The 18,405-nt window shown below is 44.1% G+C and overlaps 3 pseudogenes; 2 read left to right on the top strand and 1 right to left on the bottom strand.

Annotated features, from left to right (window-relative positions):
- Window positions 1-2,498: 2,498 nt before the first annotated feature.
- Window positions 2,499-3,296, top strand: LOC116069636 (annotated as a pseudogene).
- An 8,304-nt stretch (window positions 3,297-11,600) lies between these two features.
- LOC116069628 lies at window positions 11,601-12,231 on the top strand (annotated as a pseudogene).
- A 2,061-nt stretch (window positions 12,232-14,292) lies between these two features.
- LOC116072104 lies at window positions 14,293-14,420 on the bottom strand (annotated as a pseudogene).
- Between the last annotated feature and the right edge of the window lie 3,985 nt (window positions 14,421-18,405).

The raw sequence follows: 18,405 nt of genomic DNA, 5'->3' as shown, positions 1-18,405 counted from the left end.
AACACCTGGACAAGACTGGGGAGACGATGCAGGGAAGAGGCACCCTTCATGCCAAGTGTGAGAACCAGAGCTCACACCCTCAGCACGCTCACCACAGAAAGGCCACACAGTGAAGTAACAGCAGCTGCTGGTCACCCCAGCCCTTGGTAAGCAGAGACAGAGCATCCCCACAGCAAGCAGGCTGGCCAGGCTAGCCAATCGGGGGCTCGGAATTCACCTGAGAAACCCAGCCTCAGAGAATAGGCAGCAGTGGAGAAAGACACCATCAACTAAGCTGGGGCTCGACATGTGTGCAGATAGCTACACTCACACCTGTTCACACATACTTAAGTCCATATACATGTGAGCAGGAATATACACACATAAATCGTGCACACATACATATGTAAAAAAGGGGGAAAAAACCCTGAAAATTTTAGATGGAGCTGGGGAAATGGCTCAGTTTGTGAAATGATTCCCACACAAGCAGGAAGACCTGAGTTTGATCCCCAGAACCCATGTCAAAAAAGGGGGGGCTGGATCCATTGGCATATGCTTGTAATATGCTTGCAACAGGAAAGTAGAACTAGGTAGATTTCTGGGTTTCACTGGCCAGCCAGTATAGCCAAATAAATAAACTACAGACCAATAATAGATCATGTCTCAAAAAAATCAGGGTAGATGGTATGCCTGAGAAATACTAGCCAATGTTGATTCTGGATTCCACATGTATAAACACACACACGCACACAGATAGCACACACACACACATGCACCTACACACAGATACAGATAACACTCCCCCCACCACACCACACCCACCACACATAAGAGCTATAAATATTTGGACTAGAGAGAAGAGATGAAGGACGTAGGAAAGGCAACTTGCATATGAAGAAAGCTGCTTCTCTCACGGTCTTCTGCTGTTTCAAGAAAAAAAAGATAAACCGGGCGGTGGTGGTGCACGCTTTTAATCCCAGCACTTGGGAGACAGAGGCAAGTGGATTTCTGAGTTCGAGGCCAGCCTGGTCTACAGAGTGAGTTCCAGGACAGCCAGGGCTACACAGAGAAACACTGTCTCAAAAACACCTAAAAAAAAATAATAATAAAATAAAAAAATAAAAAAAAAAGAAAGAAAGAAAGAAGAGAAAAGAAAAAGAAAAAAAGAAAAAAGATGATAAACATCTTTGGTGGCAGCCCAGAGACAGAGTTATGCATTCAATAAGTGATTTTAAGCATCTGTTGTGTGGAAGGACTGCTCTCAGACCAAGGCAAAGCAAACATACATAGTAAGGAAGCTAGGACTTAAGTAGAAGCCACCTAACTAAGAGGTGGGGGGTGTTGACTGGTGGTAGAGTATGTGCCTACCATGCGTGAAGCCCTGAGTTCAATCCCCAGTACCAAGAAGACAAACAAAACCCATACACAGTTAACTGTAAGAAGCACGAACAGCTTGAGATGCAGCCTTGGCCCCCTGGTAAACCACAGCTTCTTCTGTGTGCTGGGCCTGAGGAGACACTTGCCCGATTCCATCTCTGTGATGCAGATCTCATCAACCACAGCTGGTTCTTCAGCTCCAGCTGACCAGTACCCACTGTCCCAGCAAAGCGAATAAGCTTTTGATTCAGGGGTGCTGATCTCTTGCTCATCACAGCTTATGCTTGAACCCAAGCTGACCACCATTCATGGATTCTTGGCTCTACAATACCACAGGAACATCCCAGAGAGCCTCTTGTTTTACTTCACGAGCCAGGCCTCCAGTCCACACTTCTCTCCATGTTACGGTCACCTAAGCATGCACGAGAATGGCTCGTTAGCTTCTGAACATTAGATGACTTCTTCAACTCCGCATTTCCAAATACTCCACAAACTTCCCAAAATTCCAAAGGCACAAGCCAGGTTTCTCAGAGCCACTCTCCACTCTCCGCACTAATCTCGTTCCCGGTTTGCTGTTCCATTGCTGTGATAAAACACTCTGGCCATAAACAACTTAGAGGAGAGAAAGGGTTATTTCATCTCCTACTTCTAGGTCACCATCCATCATTAAGGAAGTCAAGACAGGAACCTGGAATCAGGAACCTTGGAGAAGAGCTGCGTACGAACTTGCTCACAAACTCATGCGTGGTGACCTTTCTTATACAGCCCCAGCCCACCTGCCTAGGGATAGTGCCACCCACACCAGGCCTTCCTACAGCAACGGTCAAGCAAGACAGACATGGCCGTAAGTCAATCTGATTGAGACAATTCCTTAATTGAGGTTTCCTCTTCCCAGGCAACCCTAGATTGTGTCAAAGTTGGCAATAAAAACTAACCAGTATAGAAGTATTGTGATAGAGACGTGTGTGGACCACAAGAATGAACAAATGATGAAGATCTGTAACCTAGTCTTGGGTGTCAAGGAGCTTTCTCTAAAGAAATGGCACTTAAGGTAGATCCAGAGAGACAAGGAAACATTTGTCACATTAAAAAATGAAAAGACAGTTGTTTTTTTGCTTTTTGTTTTTTTTCTCTCTCTCTACCCCAAAGGAAAGAAGGCAAAGGGGAAGAAGTTGGCCCTGGTCCCCGCCGTCATCAAGAAACAGGAGGCCAAGAAGGTGGTCAATGCTTTGTTTGAGAAGAGGCCCAAGAACTTCGGCATTGGGCAGGACATCCAGCCCAAAAGAAATTTAACGAGCTTCGCCAAACGGCCTCGCTACATCAGGCTGCAGCGGCGAAGAGCCATCCTCTATAAGCGTCTCAGAGTACCTCCTGCCATTAACCAGTTCACCCAGGCCCTGGACAGGCAAACAGCTACTCAGCTGCTTAAGCTTGCCCACAAGTACAGGCCAGAGACAAAGCAAGATAAGAAGCAAAGGCTACTGGCCCGTGCTGAGAAGAAAGCTGCTGGCAAAGGGGATGCCCCAACTAAGAGACCACCTGTCCTCCTAGCAGGAGTCAATACAGTCACCACCTTGGTGGAGAACAAGAAGGCTCAGCTGGTGGTGATTGCCTATGATGTAGACCCCATTGAGCTGGTGGTTTTCCTGCCTGCCCTGTGTTGAAAGATGGGGGTGCCCTACTGCATCATCAAGGGAAAGGCTAGGCTGGGGCACCAGGTCCACAGGAAGACCTGCACCACTGTTGCCTTCATACAGGTTAACTCGGAAGACAAGGGTGCTCTGGCTAAGCTGGTGGAAGCTATTAGGACCAATTATAATGACAGATACGGCGAGATCCATCCCCACTGGGGAGGCAACGTCCTGGGTCCTAAGTCTGTGGCTCGAATTGCCAAGCTGGAAAAGGCAAAGGCTAAAGAAATGGCTACTAAACTGGGTTAAATGTACACTAAGTTTTCTGTACATAAATATAATTACAAAATTAAAAAAGAAAAGAAAAGACAGGCAGCAAAATGATTCTTTGGGTAAGGATTCTTGCTGACAATCTAATGACATGAGTGTGAGCCCCAGCACCCATGTGGTGGAAGGCAGAAGGAAGGGCACCAGTCCTGAAATGTGTCCTCTGACATCCACGACCACCCTAGGGAACATGATTGCCCATGCTAGTTTAATGTCTTTGTTCTAATAAAGTTCCCTTACAAAAGCAACTTAAGAAAGCAAGGAGCTTATTTCACCTTGCAGCTCCAGCCCAGCCCTGTAGGGAAACCGAGTCAGGAAAGTGAACTGTCTAATCACAGTCGAGAGTGCATAAATAAATGCAAGCTCCATTGCTTGCTTGCTTGCTTCTGCTCAGATTATTTCTCCACTTCCATACAGGTCAGGAAATGATGCCATCCACAGGGGGTCTTTCTACATCAGTTATTTAAGACACTCTCCTACAAACACGCCCACAGACTGGCCCAAAACAGACAGCCCCTCAAGGAGACACTGCCCAGGCGACTCTGGGTTGTTGTCAAATGGGCAATTAAAGCTAACCATCACATGAATGTGATTTGTACAAGAATCTAAAATGCGCAGTGCTCTACTAATCACAATGAGAGAAAGGATGTTAAATTCATCATTCTTTGATTCCTCTATATCATAATATATGATATTATTACATCATAATAATAGTAATACAAGCATAAATGTACAGCATTTTAAATAACTAGTTGATCCAGACTTTGTAGATATAACGCTTTCTCCAGCAGGTAACAATATCCCCATATGTCCATCACTTTACATTGTATTTTCCTCACCTTAGGAGTTCCCTCCCATCCTCCTAGTCCCTTCCTCTGTACCTAACCTCTGTCACTATTTGGAGGGAACTAGAGTGGGAAATGAGATAGAGAGGGAGAGGGAAGTGGGGGGTAAGAGAGGGAATACTACAGTCAGCGCACACTAAAGGGTCTTTGAGAAACAGACTACAGTAGGAGCTTCTTAAAATGTACACATAGGTCAAAGAAATCTAAATAGAATCACCAAATAACGGAAGAGACGAAGCCCAAACTAGACTTCTCTTGCTATCAAATGAACCCTCAGTGCCAGCAATGGGTTATGGTTCTAGCTGTTTGCTAAAGCTATTGATTGATGGCTCCCTACAAACGGATGGGAAGGCTCCATTGCTGAAGACAGCACCTGCATAGCTCATTGAACACAGAGAAGTCAAACGAGTTCCTAAATAGTACCTTCATGCCTACTGACTAGTGCCCATGGTACTGGAAGATGCTCTGCACACTACCAGAAGTGAAGGCTAAAAACTAACTCCTCTATCTACAACAGTGAGCTGTCTGCAGGATACACCAGTGTGATGGTGGTACACCATCGGGACTAACCAACAACTATATGATTGGACTTAAGGCCCGCTCCGTGAGATGGATCTCATGCCTGATACTGTTCCGGTGGCTTAAGCCTAGAACCTGAAACTAGACAGGCTATGGACCTAGTAGAAAACCAAATACTATTCTTCTGCTAAAAGAACATTGCAATAAAATAACTCCTCGTGACATTCTGCCTACAGTGTCTTGCACAGACATCATTTTAGAAATTAATACAGAGACCCACAACCTAACAATGTACAGAGAGACCTCGAAACACTGAGTCCTAAATGAGATTCCTCCACTCAGGGCTCAAAGATCCAATGGCGAGGGAAAACAGACAGCAGGTAACGGTGCCTTCCAGACACAGTGGGGCTGATGAACATACGAATGAGGGATAACTTAGGAACACTTGCATGGCAATAACTTTTTAACTATGTGTCTTATTTCTCTTGGATCTGTCTATCAGTAAGAGTAGACCTACTAAATCCTACAGTAACTGTGTGTTTAGCCACCTGAGAAATCACCACACACACACACACACACACACACACACACACACACACACACAAAACCCAAAAAACAAACAAACAAAAAATACTTTAAGCCAGGTGGTGGTGTGCACCTTTAATCCCAGCATTAAGGAAGCAGAAGCAAGGGGATCTATGTGAGTTTGAAGCCATTGTGGTCTGCAAAGCTAGTTCCAAGACAGCCAGGGTTATATAAAGAAACTCTGTCTCCAAAAAGACAAACAAAAGAAGGAGGAGGAGAAGAAAGAAGAAGAAGAGGAAGCGGGAGAAGAAGGAGGAAGAAGAGAAGGAAAGAAGGAAGACCAGGCAAGGAAATTTAAATGTGTATTTATGGGACTGGAGAGATAGCTCAGTGGTTAAGAGCACTGAGTGCTATTCCAGATGATCCAGGACCATTTCCTGGCACCTACATGCAGGCTCATGTAACTCCAGACTTAGAGGATCCTTACAGGCACTGAAAACACCGTGCACAGGCAAAGATCCAAGCAAAACCCTCATAAACATAAAATAAAAAGATTTACAAACAAGTGCATTTATAAGCATACAAATACTAAGAGATAAAAACAGAATCACATAAAATGCTCAGCTAAAGAGACAACAGGGATTAGTACGGGCAACACACGTGCAACCACAGCTTTTGGAGGTGAAGGAAGACAGGTCAAGAGTTCAACTCCATCCTCAGTTACACAAGGCCAGCCTGGGATACATGAGACCCTGTCTCAAAAGGGGGTCCATGGTGGGATGTGGGGGAAGACAGGAAGATACCTGGGCTTACTGATCTCGCAACCGAGCCTGATCAGCCCACCTCTGGTAGAGCAAGAGATCCTATCCTAAAAGACAAGATGGATAGCGTGTGAATGACACTGACGTTGACATTCAGCCTCACACACACAGGCACATACACAAACAGACACCTGAACAAACATGCACCCACATACACATATACAACATACAAACACATATAAACACTTCAAAAAAGCTAAAAATATCCAAAAATGGATCGCTGACACTATCATGTGTGTGCTATGCAAGCTTCTGCAACCATGGTTTCGGTTTCTTCAAAGTTAGACAAGGGCCTACAATAAGATATACCTATTTCAATTCGGAGTACTTATGATTCATCCATGAATGTTCAAGCACTCTGTGTGTGTGTGTGTGTGTGTGTGTATAGTTTGGAATAACTGGTTCTCTCTGTCTGACATGGGTTCTGAGGCTCAAGCTCAGATTATCTGGCTTGCCTAAAAAGCGTTCTTACCTGCTGAGCCATCTCATTGGTCTGCTTCAATCTTATTTTTTGAGAGTCACTCTCCAAAGCTGGAGCCCACCATTTCCACTAGACTGGAGAGCTCCCAAGGTCCATGTGTCTCTCCTCCCTCAACACTGAGATTGCAGGCACATACATGTGCACATACAGTCATGTCTGGCTTTAGTGTGCACATACATAAAGTACATGTCTGGTTTTAATGTGGATACTAGGGATTTTTCTGCAATGAAAGTTGTTTTTTAACAAAATAAAATATATTAAGATAAAACGACAGCCATCCCATCAAAGTTGGACAAGGCAAATCCACAGAAGAAAAAGGGAAGTCACAAGAATCAGAATTCATATATTCAGGAGTCCCATACAAATAATAAACTGGAAGCTAGAATAGAGGACCTGGTGCAGACCCGTGTTGGCCCTGTGTGTGCTGCTTCAGACTCTATGAGTTCATATGAGCTTTGCAGACCCGTGTTGGCCCTGTGCATGCTGCTTCAGACTCTATGAGTTCATATGAGCTTTGCTCGATTGGTTGAGGACTTACATCCCCTCTGGCTCTTTCTGCCCCCTCTTCACTGAGCCCTGATGGGAGGGGGTTTGATGGAGACAGCTCATTTAGAGCTATGTATTCCAAGGTCTCACCTCTGTGTGATGTCTGGCTGTCTCTGTACCTGTTCCCATCAGCTGCAGGAGGAAGCTTCTCCCCATCCTGGAGATCTTAACTCAGTTCCTTGTGTTTCCACAGAAAGCACTGCACCCACCGAGATAGTTCTCCAACGCCTCTAATTCCTTCAGCATGTTCATGGATGAACAGTCATGGTATATTTATCCAGTGGATCGTTTCTCAGCGGGAGCGATGGACAAATTGACAAATGCTGTAACGTGAGCGAATAACAAAGGATTCCAGCAAAGCCCAACCCCACACAAGAGCTTGGTGGATGCTACAGTTTGTATAAAATCCTAGCAAACAAATCTAATGACAAAGAAAAACCTTCTGGCTTTCCTGAGCATTATGTGGGGAGGAACCTGCGGTGGCTGGGTAACAGGGGTGAGGAAGGGAATGGGGAAGCCTGGTTGTAATGAATAGGCTCATTGTCTTCACTGTGGTAGGGGTTTCAAGGGAGTGTGCACATGTGTATATGCATGTACACATATATATGTACATATATATACAGTATGCACATGTATATATGCATGTATGGATGTATACACATTCATAGACACCATACGCATCATATATATGCATCAAACATATACACCATATACACATACACATACATATACGTGTGTCCAATATCAAACTGGAGGCCAGGGTGTAACTCAGTTGGTAGAGTGCTGGCCTAGCATGGATGACACCCTGGGCTCCATCCCCAGCACTAAGTAAACTGTTGTCATGGTGCTGACCTGGAATCCCAGCATTGAGGAGGCAGAGACAGGAGAATTAGGTCAAAGACAGCTACACAGCAAATTCAAAGCAGACATAACTACGTGAGACCCTGTCTCAACAGTAAAATAGGAAATGGTACATTTAAGTATATGGAGTATTTTGTACATTAATTACATACACTTCAGGAAGGTTTTTTCCAAGGTATATATTGTAATTTAGGAAAATTTGAATTTTATATAAATTTTTATTTTGCCCTGGGCCAAACAGTGGCAATTTTTTCTACCTAATCATCTTTTCTACTTTAGTTCCATTGTCTATCATACACTATTGACATTTAAAAATTATTAGTGATAAATATTTATATGTCTCATTATATATATTTTTTTGTTCCATGAACTATTCTTTCAGAAAATGTATATTCCAGAGCTGAAGGTGTAGCTCAATGACAGAGTGCTTACCTAGTATACATAAGAGCCTGGGTTCCATGTACAGCACTGTAGTGGCTTGAATAGGTTTGGACCCCATGATTTTTGAATACTTGGCCCATAGGGAGTGGCATTATTAAGAGGTGTGGCCTTACTGGAGTGAGTGTGGCCTTGTAGTTTGTGTTCCATTGCTGTGAAGAGACACCATGACCAAGGCAACTCTTATAAAGGACAACATTTAATTGGGGCTGGCTTACTGGCTTACTCTTCTTCTTCCTCCTGCTCCTCCTCCTGCTCTTCCTCTTCCTTCCTCTTCCTTGTCTTCCTCCATTCAGTCTATTATCATCATGGCAGGAAGTATGGAAGTGTCCAGGCAGGCATGATGCTGGAGTTGCTGAGAGTTCTACATCTCGATCGGAAAGCAGTCAGGAGAAAATTGTCCTCCAAGCAGCTAGCAGGAGGATCTTAAGTCTCATGTCCACAGTGACATACTTCCTCCAACAAGGGCATACCTACCCCAACAAGGCAACACCTAATAGTGCCACTCCCTGGGTCAAACACATTCAAGCCACCACATTAGATTAGACCTCGGAAACTATAAGCCAGCCCCAAGGACACGTTTGCTGTTAAAAGAATTGACGTAGTCATGGTGTCTCTTCACCGCAATAAAACCCAAAGTAAGACAAACATCAAATAAATCTTGGGTGGTGGGACACACCTGTAATCCAGGCACTCAGGAGCTGGAGGCAGGAGGATAAAAAGTTCAAGGGAAATGGAACCAAGAATAGTCTAAGCTTAAAATCAACTTTAGCTACTTTTAATGAGATCTTGTCTCAAGAAAAAAAAGGGGGTTGCAAAGAAGAGGAAAGGGAAGAAGAGGGAAGGGAAGGGGAGGGAGAAGGAGAAGAAAAAGGGAAGGGAGGGGGATGAAAGGAAACGGGGAAAGGGAAGGAATAAAGGAAGTGAGAAATAGACAGTTGGCTCTGAGGGAAGCGGGCTGAGAGCAGGAGAAGATCCTTGAAATAAATGGCTGAAGGTAGAGAGCCCCGCCTTCTCAACCAAAAGACAATATGCTATATGTCTCCAGAAAGCTACGCTTTATCTACCCTCTCTGGGAGCTTAGCCTTGCAAATAGAAGCTCCTAGAAACAGAGACTGCCCTGTTTATGAGTCTTTCCCAGAGCATCGGGGCTGAAACATGCTACTTGATGAGGCCGAGGGTGTGCCAAGGGAATCTTGATTGTGCTCTAAAAATCTAGTTACTTTGCAGCTGCTTAAAACAAGTGTGGCTTTTAGGGATTCTTAAAAATGAAAACAAGCCAAGATAACCCATTGTTTCAGACACTGTCTGGATGCTACGAGGCATACTGTCTTGTAGATTCTGGGCACGTGGGCCTTTATGTCCTCATCCATCATAAGCCCTTCCATAAGCCTTTGCAGGCTTCCCCTGGAACTATGGCTGGCGACCTCATCACTAGGGTCTCTCAACCAAGGGATGGCTAGCCCTGACTTTACCACACCTCAGCCTGTAACTACCATTAACTTCATTGTGTCTTAAGTCTATCCAACTTTGTGGAGAAAGAAACATGGAAGATGAACGTGTTTTACACATGTTCAGTGGATAAAAAATTAAGCAAAGTAGTGTTTATTTTTAGAAGTTTTTTTTTTTTTTTTCCTGCCGGGCAGTGGTGGCACACACCTTTAATCCTAACACTTGGGAGGCAGAGGCAGGCAGATTTCTGAGTTTGAGGCCAGCCTGGTCTACAGAGTGAGTTCCAGGATAGCCAAGGCTATACAGAGAAACCCTGTCTCGAAAAAACAAAAAAAAGAAGTTTTTTTTCTTTTTAATTATTTTTCTTATGTGGAGAGAGAGAGAGAGAGAGAGAGAGAGAGAGAGAGAGAGTAGGTTGATGAAAAGAGTCTTTTCTATCACTCTCTGCCTTTTTCATTGAGCTCCCCCAGGTGAACACAGAGCTTACTAATGCAGCTCGTCTTGTTAGCAGCCTGTTCCCAGGACCCCTGTCTGTGCCTTCTGAGCATTGGGATTCCATGCCTCATTGCCTAACAAGCATTTATGTGGATTCTAGGGATATGAACTATGATCCTCATGGTTGCTGCTTGTGCAGCAACCGCATTGATGCTAAGGCCATCTGACTCAGCACTTCTTTTTTTTTTTTTTAATGTGTGAGTGTATGAGAGGTGTGTGTGAGAGAGAGAGAGACAGAGACAGAGACAGGGAAACACATGCATGTATGTATGTATATGAAGGAAACAAGTCAACATTATGTCTCTCTCAATCACTTTCTACCTTCATCTTTGAGGCAGACTATCTCATTGCTCTTGGAGCTCACCAATTCAGCTAAGCTTACTAGCTTATGAGGTCTGGATCCTCCTGTCTCCACCTTCCCAGCACTGGAATTGCAGGTGTACATCACTATAAATCTCCATGTGGGTGCTGGGGGGTCTGCATGCTTATGTGGTGGGAAGTTTCCTGGCTGGTCATGTCTCCATACCCAACTTACTCGTGCCTTAAGCCTATTTCACTACATTGAAAAGGAAGGCAGAAAGAGTAATATCTCTTACACACGCAAGTAACACAAATTGTTCACTGAGCCTCCTGTTTGAGCATCGTGTTGTTCAGCTTGACAGAATCAGGCTGGAGGAGAAAGGTTGATTTTGACTCATGGTTTCATCCACAGTTGCCAAGCAACTGTCTGCACCCAGGTGTAATTCGGGGGGGGGGGCAAAGCATCATGGTTGGGGGAGCAGGGCTGTTCACTTCATAATGGCCAGGAGACAAGGACAGAAGGACCCGGAGCCTGATCTCCCCTTCCAGTGCACACTCTCAGCTTCCTTCCACTGAGCACCCTCTCCAGAAAGCTCTTCATTCTCCCAACAGCAGCATCTGCTTCCTCTGGCTCCCTCATTATTTCTGTCTCATCTTCCTCATTTTACCTGCCTTGTGGGGAGTAAAATAAATGTCTTAACTTAAACTGGAGACCAAGTCTCCAACACATAGCCTATTAGGGCACATTGAAGATCCAAATCCAATACCTACTGTCCAAACTTCTCATATGGAATATGAGCATTAACATGCTTAGCATTAATCTTGCTGGGTATAGGATCCTTTCTCCCCAAAATTGTGAGTTTACCAAAGGCAGGGCAATGTGAACGTGTACCTCTTTGAGTATCAAGATATCGAGTATATATATTCACCCTCAATATTTTTACTTTCAAAAAATATTTTTATGACACCTCCTAGGCAGTCATCTATGTCAAGATGAAGCTGAATAACTGGCTCTCAGGAAGTCATTGAAGTGGACAATGAACAAAAGCTTCTTTCTGTCTAATCATGGCCACCCTGGAAGTAGCTGCTGATGCTCTATGTGAAGAGTGGAAGGGTTGTGCGGTCCGAGTCTGTGGTGGGAATGACAAACAACATGTTTTTTCCATGAAGCAAGGCGTCTGGACCCACAGCCGAGTGTCTGCTGTTGAAGAAAGGGGCATTCTTGTTAGAGGTCAAAGGGAAAGAAAGTGCAAGTCTATTCATGGATGCATGGTGGATGCCAGTATGAGTGCTCTCAACTTGATTACTGTTTTTAAAAATGTTTTTAATTACAAAGGAGAGAAGGATGTTTCTGGACTGACAGACACTACTGTGCCAAGGCACTTGGGGCCCAAAGAAAGCACTCGGAATCCAAAAGCCTTTCAAAAAAGCTTTTCTCTAAAGAAGTTGATGTCCACCAATATGGTGTCAGAAAGGCCTTACACAAGAAAGGTAAAAAGCCCAGGACCAAAGCACTTATTATTTCACGTCTCCTGCAACATCAATGTGGATGTACAGCCCTGAACAAATGATGCACTAAGAAAAATAAGGAGAAGGCTGTAGAATGCAGCTTAGTTAGGGTTTTACTGCTGTGAACAGACACCTTGACCAAGGCAACTCTTCTAAGGACAACATTTAACTGGGGCTGGCTGACAGGTTCAGAGGTTCAGTCCATTATCATCAAGGCGGGAACATGGCAGCATCCAGGCAGGCTTGGTGCAGGAGGAGCTGAGAGTTCTAAGTCTTAGTCTGAAGGCTGCTAGCAGAATACTGGCTTCCAGGCAGTTAGGGTGAGGATCTTAAAGCCCACATCCACAGTGACACACCTACTCCAACAGGGCCACACCTTCTAATAATGCCACTCCCTGGGGCAAACATATACAAACCATCACACTCACCTTTTTGCCAAAGTTCAGAATTCAAAGAGAAACACCAGGAACAGACTGTCAAGAGACACAGGCTCTCCGGGAGCTTCTAGTTCTATGGTCTGACTCCAGACAATAACAAATAAAGAAACAGGAAAAAAAAAATCTGAGCATATAACAGTTGGCTTAACCATGACAGTCCATGTGGCTTATAATGAGCTTTTCTCACATTACATCCTATTTCCCTGTCTTGTCTCCCTTCTCCCATGGATCCCTTTCCTGTTCTTAGATACTTTTCTGTTCCTTGTACTATTGTTTGGTTTCTTCTGTAAATGTAAATAGAATTACTTACAGGAGTGTGGGAACCTTACCACTGACTACTCCATTAAAAAAATTCACTTTTTCCCAGCAACCATTAACTGCTCCTAGGTCCTGAGGAAATGGTAGGGCCTCACTGCACCTCACACCCATGACAGACTTAATAGATTTCAAGGACCTTATGAAAAAAATCAGGGAATTCAAAAAAAGACCAAATAGAATAAAATTTAAAATAAGCTGATGGGTAGGGAATGCAATTCAGTGGCAGAACATTTGCCTAGTATGTGCTCTGAATTCAATTGCCAGTACTGCAAAAATAAAAAATAAAATAAGTTGATTATAGAAAAATAGTTAATGATGAAGTTGGAACAAAGGAAAGTTATGGTTACAAAATAAGATAAAATGGAAATTGAGGCTATTATAGAAATTTCATGTCTTGAAGACAATTCAACCTGATACACAAATCATTGCAAAATGAGGGAAAAATGGGCCAGTTTCTCGAAATAAGAGTAAAAGCTTATCCCGTTGCTGAGAATAAGGAGATCTACGGGCACGGGATTTTGTGCTCTGTGATGAATAATAAATACCCCCAAAATATTCTTAGAATGAACATATCAGATAACATAAATAGGTGGTTGTAATGGTGTGTGTCTTAATTAGGGTTTCCACTGCCTTGTAGAGACACCGTGACCAAGGCAAGTCTCATAAAAGACGTTTACTTGGGGCTGGCTTACAGGTTCAGAGGTTCAGCCCATTATCATCAAGGTGAGAACATAGCAGTGTCCAGGCAGGCATGGGGTTGGAGGAGCTGAGAGTTCCACCTCTTGTTCTGGAGGCAGCTACCAGACTTGCTTCCAGGAAGCTAGTATGAGGGTCTTAAAGCCCACGGCCACAGTGACAAGCCACAACTACTCCAACGAGGCCACACTTCTTAATAGTGCCACTCTCTGGGCCAAGCATATACAGTGTGAGAGGCAGGATCAGAAGCGGTGAGGATACCAAAACCAGGGGCGCTAAAGCCACAGGATCCAGAATCAGTTTTACCTGGTGTAGACCAGCTTGAGGATGGGTCTTTTTCTTAGACACATAAGACAGCACAGTGGGAACCCTTAGCAGTTCATGGCCCTCCATTTGCCCAGGGAGCCATGACTAGGGATATATTTGACCCCACAGATATCAGGTTTGAGCCACTTCACAGCCACCATGTGTTTTTAATCCATTGGCATTAAACTTGGTGAAGCCTTGCTTCTTTGAATGGTGCCTCTTCTGTCAAGTAAGGACATTGAACTTGGCTCTATTCAGGACCTTGGTGATCTGTTCTTTATTCAGCAACTTGGTGTGGATGGACATGATGACTTGGCCAATATGTACCTTGGCCACTGTGCCTTTGAGCTTCCAAAAGCCACCTGCATAACTGTCTGAAGCCTGGGTTGGGGACAGCACTGAGGTCAGAGACATGAATATCCAATAGAAATTTGTCTCCAGGATCCCTTAGGGCAACTTGTTTGGCAGCAGACTGTGGGTACTATCGTGGCCATTGCTGTTTGTGGCCAATGTACATCCAGCTCCGTTGAAGAAAGCAACTGATCATCTTTTTTCGGGGGAGGTGTCAAAACAGGGTTTTTCTGTGTAGCCCTGGCTGTCCTGGAACTCACTCTGTAGACCAGGCTGGCCTCGAACTCAAAAATCCACCTGCCTCTGCCTCCCAAGTGCTGGGATTAAAGGTGTGTGCCACCACCGCCCAGCGCAACTGATCATCTTAACAGGCTACAGGGTGATGGATATTTCTTTTAATCTCTAGATGAACTATGTACTAGTTACTTTCTCATTGGTATGATAAAGCTATATTTCCAGGCCAAGATTAAAAATTTTTACATTTCTTCATGGCATCAAAAAAATATGCTGGAAGTCTGTGTTCTACTAGATTGAAATAGCTAGGAAGCTGAATCCATTCATCTTCTTGTGATAAGGCTTGCAAAATACACAATAATGTCCAGCACTCAGGAGGCAGAGGCAGGTAGATTTCTGAGTTTGAGGCCAGCCTGGCCCACAGAGTAAATTTCAAGCTAGCCTAGGCTACAACAGAGAATCCCTGTCTTGAAAAAACAAAGGAGGAGGAGAGGAAAAAAGAAGAGAGGAAGGAAGAAAGAAAAAAGGAAGGAAAGAAGGAAGGAAAGAAGGAAGGAAAGAAGGAAAGAAGGAAGGAAGGAAAGAAGGAAGGAAGGAAGGAAGGAAAGAAGGAAGGAAGGAAAGAAGGAAGGAAGGAAAGAAGGAAGGAAGGAAAGAAGGAAGGAAGGAAGGAAGGAAGGAAGGAAAGGAGGGAGGGAGGGAGGGAGGGAGGAAGAATGAACAAACACGGAGGCTGGAGAGATGGCTCAGCAGTTAAGAGCACTGACTGCTTTTCCAGAGGTCCTGAGTTCAATTCCCAGCAACTACATGGTGGCTCACAACCATCTGTAATGGGATCTGACACCCTCTTCTGGTGTGTCTGAAGAGAGCTACCTACAGTGTACTCACATAGTTGCTAATTTAAAAAAAAATAGTACAGAGAAAAATGCCTCTGAAGTGCTGAGAACCGAAATCAAAGCCCATACATGCTAGACAAGCTCTCTAATACTGAGTTATTTCTCCAGCCCCTAAGGAAAATTTGTATTTAATCAACTGTAATCCAACCACCTATGGAATAGCACTTAGAATATGTGCTTCTAGAAGTGACTTGAGAAGACTCGGCTCATCAAATATTTATGTGAAATCTTTGGGCTCATGAGCCCCAAGGATAAGACTTTGCTATCAGCCCTTCAGCATAATGGCCAAATCAGATAGACGAACAAAGGTAGAACAGGCCAATTTCTTCAGAGAAAATTCATTATGCGCCTTTCTTGATACGGCTATTAAAATGGTGGGGGTGGACTGCTCGCCAAAGGTAACTTTATAACCAGGACAAGATATGCTATTACTGCCTTAATAACCAAATTACTCTGTGATATTACTCTCATTCAGGAATGTTACATGCCTAATAAGAAGTGCCAGGATGGGGGCGTGCTCTGAATTTCCATACTCATTTATTGCAGCACCTCAGAGCATTAGAGAATGTCTGAGTGAAATGTAATTTTCCAGCTAGGTTATGAATCTGCCGAGTTAGGGAAACTCAAACTTTCGATTTTGTCCAGGAGAATTCGGAATGTAATGTTATTATGACTATCTCACACACCACAGTAAACCCTGCAGTGTTAAATCTCACTGGAGTTACAACTGACTTACAAAAAGAAAACAAGCTGAACAGGAGCTGGAGAGACGAGAGGACTCAGCGCTTAAAGGCACTAGCTACCAAGCCTGGGGGGATCTGAGTTGTTTCCCCAGAATCCACATTGTAAAATGACAAAACCAATTTATACATGTCTTTTGAGCTCCATACGTTCCTTATGGTATGTGCCTATCTACACATACACACAAAGAATGAAACCTAGTTCAAGGGGGAGAGGCAGTTGAAGGTGGTAGCACATACTTCTGATTTCAATTCCAGCACTTAAGAAGATGAGACAGGAGGATCAGGAGTTTAAGGGCAGCCTGAGCTACAAAAGGAGATGAGAGACAGAGGGAAAGAGACTAATACATTCATTGAAAAGCTAAAGGCAGCATGATTATTCCATATACCCATCCAATATAGTAGAAAAATGGAAAGAGGACTGGGGATGTGGATCGGGTGATGAAGTATTTGCCTAGTGTGCATGAAGCCCTAGGTTCACTCCACACACCCCAGGCATGCTGCTACATTGCTGTGATCCTAGCCGGGCAGTGGTGGCGCACGCCTTTGATCCCAGCACTTGGGAGGCAGAGGCAGGTAGATTTCTGAGTTCGAGGCCAGCCTGGTCTACAGAGTGAGTTCCAGGACAGCCAGGGCTACACAGAGAAACCATATCTCGAAAACAAAAATACAAAAACAAAAAACAAAAAACAAACAAAAAAAAATTGCTGTGATCCTGCCAATAATAACATGGAAACAGGAAGGTCAGAAGTCAAAAGTCATCCTCCACTACAGACCGAGTTCTGGGCCAGCCCAGGGAACATTCAACCCCACTTTTTAAAAAAATAGTGGAGGTGGAGGTTAGAGAGACAGATCAGTGATTAAAAGCACATATGGCTCTTCCAGAGGATAGTAATAATAATAATAATAATAATAATTTTCCTCTTTCCCAGTCCCTGCCCTTGGAGTGACAGTTCTGAGGCTAATTCCTTATTATTAGGGCATAAGCTTTTGCTCGTTCTCTGATTAACTTGTAACTTATTTAACCCATTCTAACTAGTCTATGTCTTCCACATGGTTAGGCACTTCTCCTTCAGACCTGCCCTGCTTCTTCCTTTCCATCATCCTCAGAGTCTCCCCCAGCATCTCTCTTGAATGTCCCCCAGCATCTCTCTTGAATGTCCCCCAGCATCTCTCCTGGGTCTCCTTTTATTCTCTCACTATTTGCCAGAATCCTCTCTCTTCCTGCCAGTGTCCCACCTCCTATTTCCTGCCTCAGCTCATTGGCCATTGGCTTTTTCATTGACCAGTGATGCTTATAAGAGATTCTCTCTACAGAGGACCTGAGTTCCATTCCCAGCACCTACGTCTGGCAGCACACAACTTCCTACAAACTCTAGTTCCAGGAAATTCAATACCTCATGTGCTTCCATGAGCACATGAACTCTCATACACATACCTACACACAGACCCATAATTACAATATTTTAAACTAACAAATGATATATAAACAAAACCAGAGAGAGGTCAAGATATGTAAGAATAGCTTTAGGCCCTAACTGGACAAAACAAATTGGTCAATGACTAATGACGCCGCAGCTACCAACCTGACTATATTGCTGGTAATTAATTTTATGTGTGCTTACAATTCATTCCCAAAAGTTCTAAGACGTCCTAGCTAGTACCCTGCGACTTCATCTTACCTGCAAGTTCAAAGGTTATTTTAAGAATCTAAGCCTCTAATGACGTCCTTATTGGTAATTATACATTGGGGAGTGTATAACGATTCCCCCGATCTTTTGATAAAACTAAGAACTGCTGAATGAGACCCCCCAAGAAAAAGCAGAAACTCAGAATTTCCTTCCTTTGTGATTCTAAGAGTCTAAATCTCACCAGTGCTTTCTCATTGTTTGGGTCTTATTGTGTGAAAGGGCAGGGCCACCCTGATAAGAGCAAAGGAAAAACCTTAACAGGGTCAGGAGAAGGCAGCAGAGATTTCCTCCAACATCAGCACAGGGACCCACCCTGCGGGGCTAGAACCATGGGAACTTCCTACAGAATAAAGTACCAGTCTAGGGGCTGAGGAGATGGCCCAGTCAGCAAAAATCTTGCCTGATGAGCATGAGGACCCCAGTTTAATATCTAGCATCCATGCAAAAAGCCAGACAAGATGGCAAACACTTGTAACCCCAGCCCTGAGAAGCAGACAGGTGATAAATAACTTTTTAAAAAGCTGAAAAGAGCTGGGCGGTGGTGGCTCACGCCTTCAATCCCAGCACTTGGGAGGCAAAGGCAGACGGACTTCTGAGTTCGAGGCCAGCCTGGTCTACAGAGTGAGTTCC

This window comes from Mastomys coucha, unplaced genomic scaffold (genome assembly GCF_008632895.1).
Source record: "Mastomys coucha isolate ucsf_1 unplaced genomic scaffold, UCSF_Mcou_1 pScaffold1, whole genome shotgun sequence".
In the NCBI taxonomy this organism is placed as follows: Eukaryota; Metazoa; Chordata; class Mammalia; order Rodentia; family Muridae; genus Mastomys; species Mastomys coucha.
This window is presented reverse-complemented; position numbering and strand designations above follow the sequence as displayed.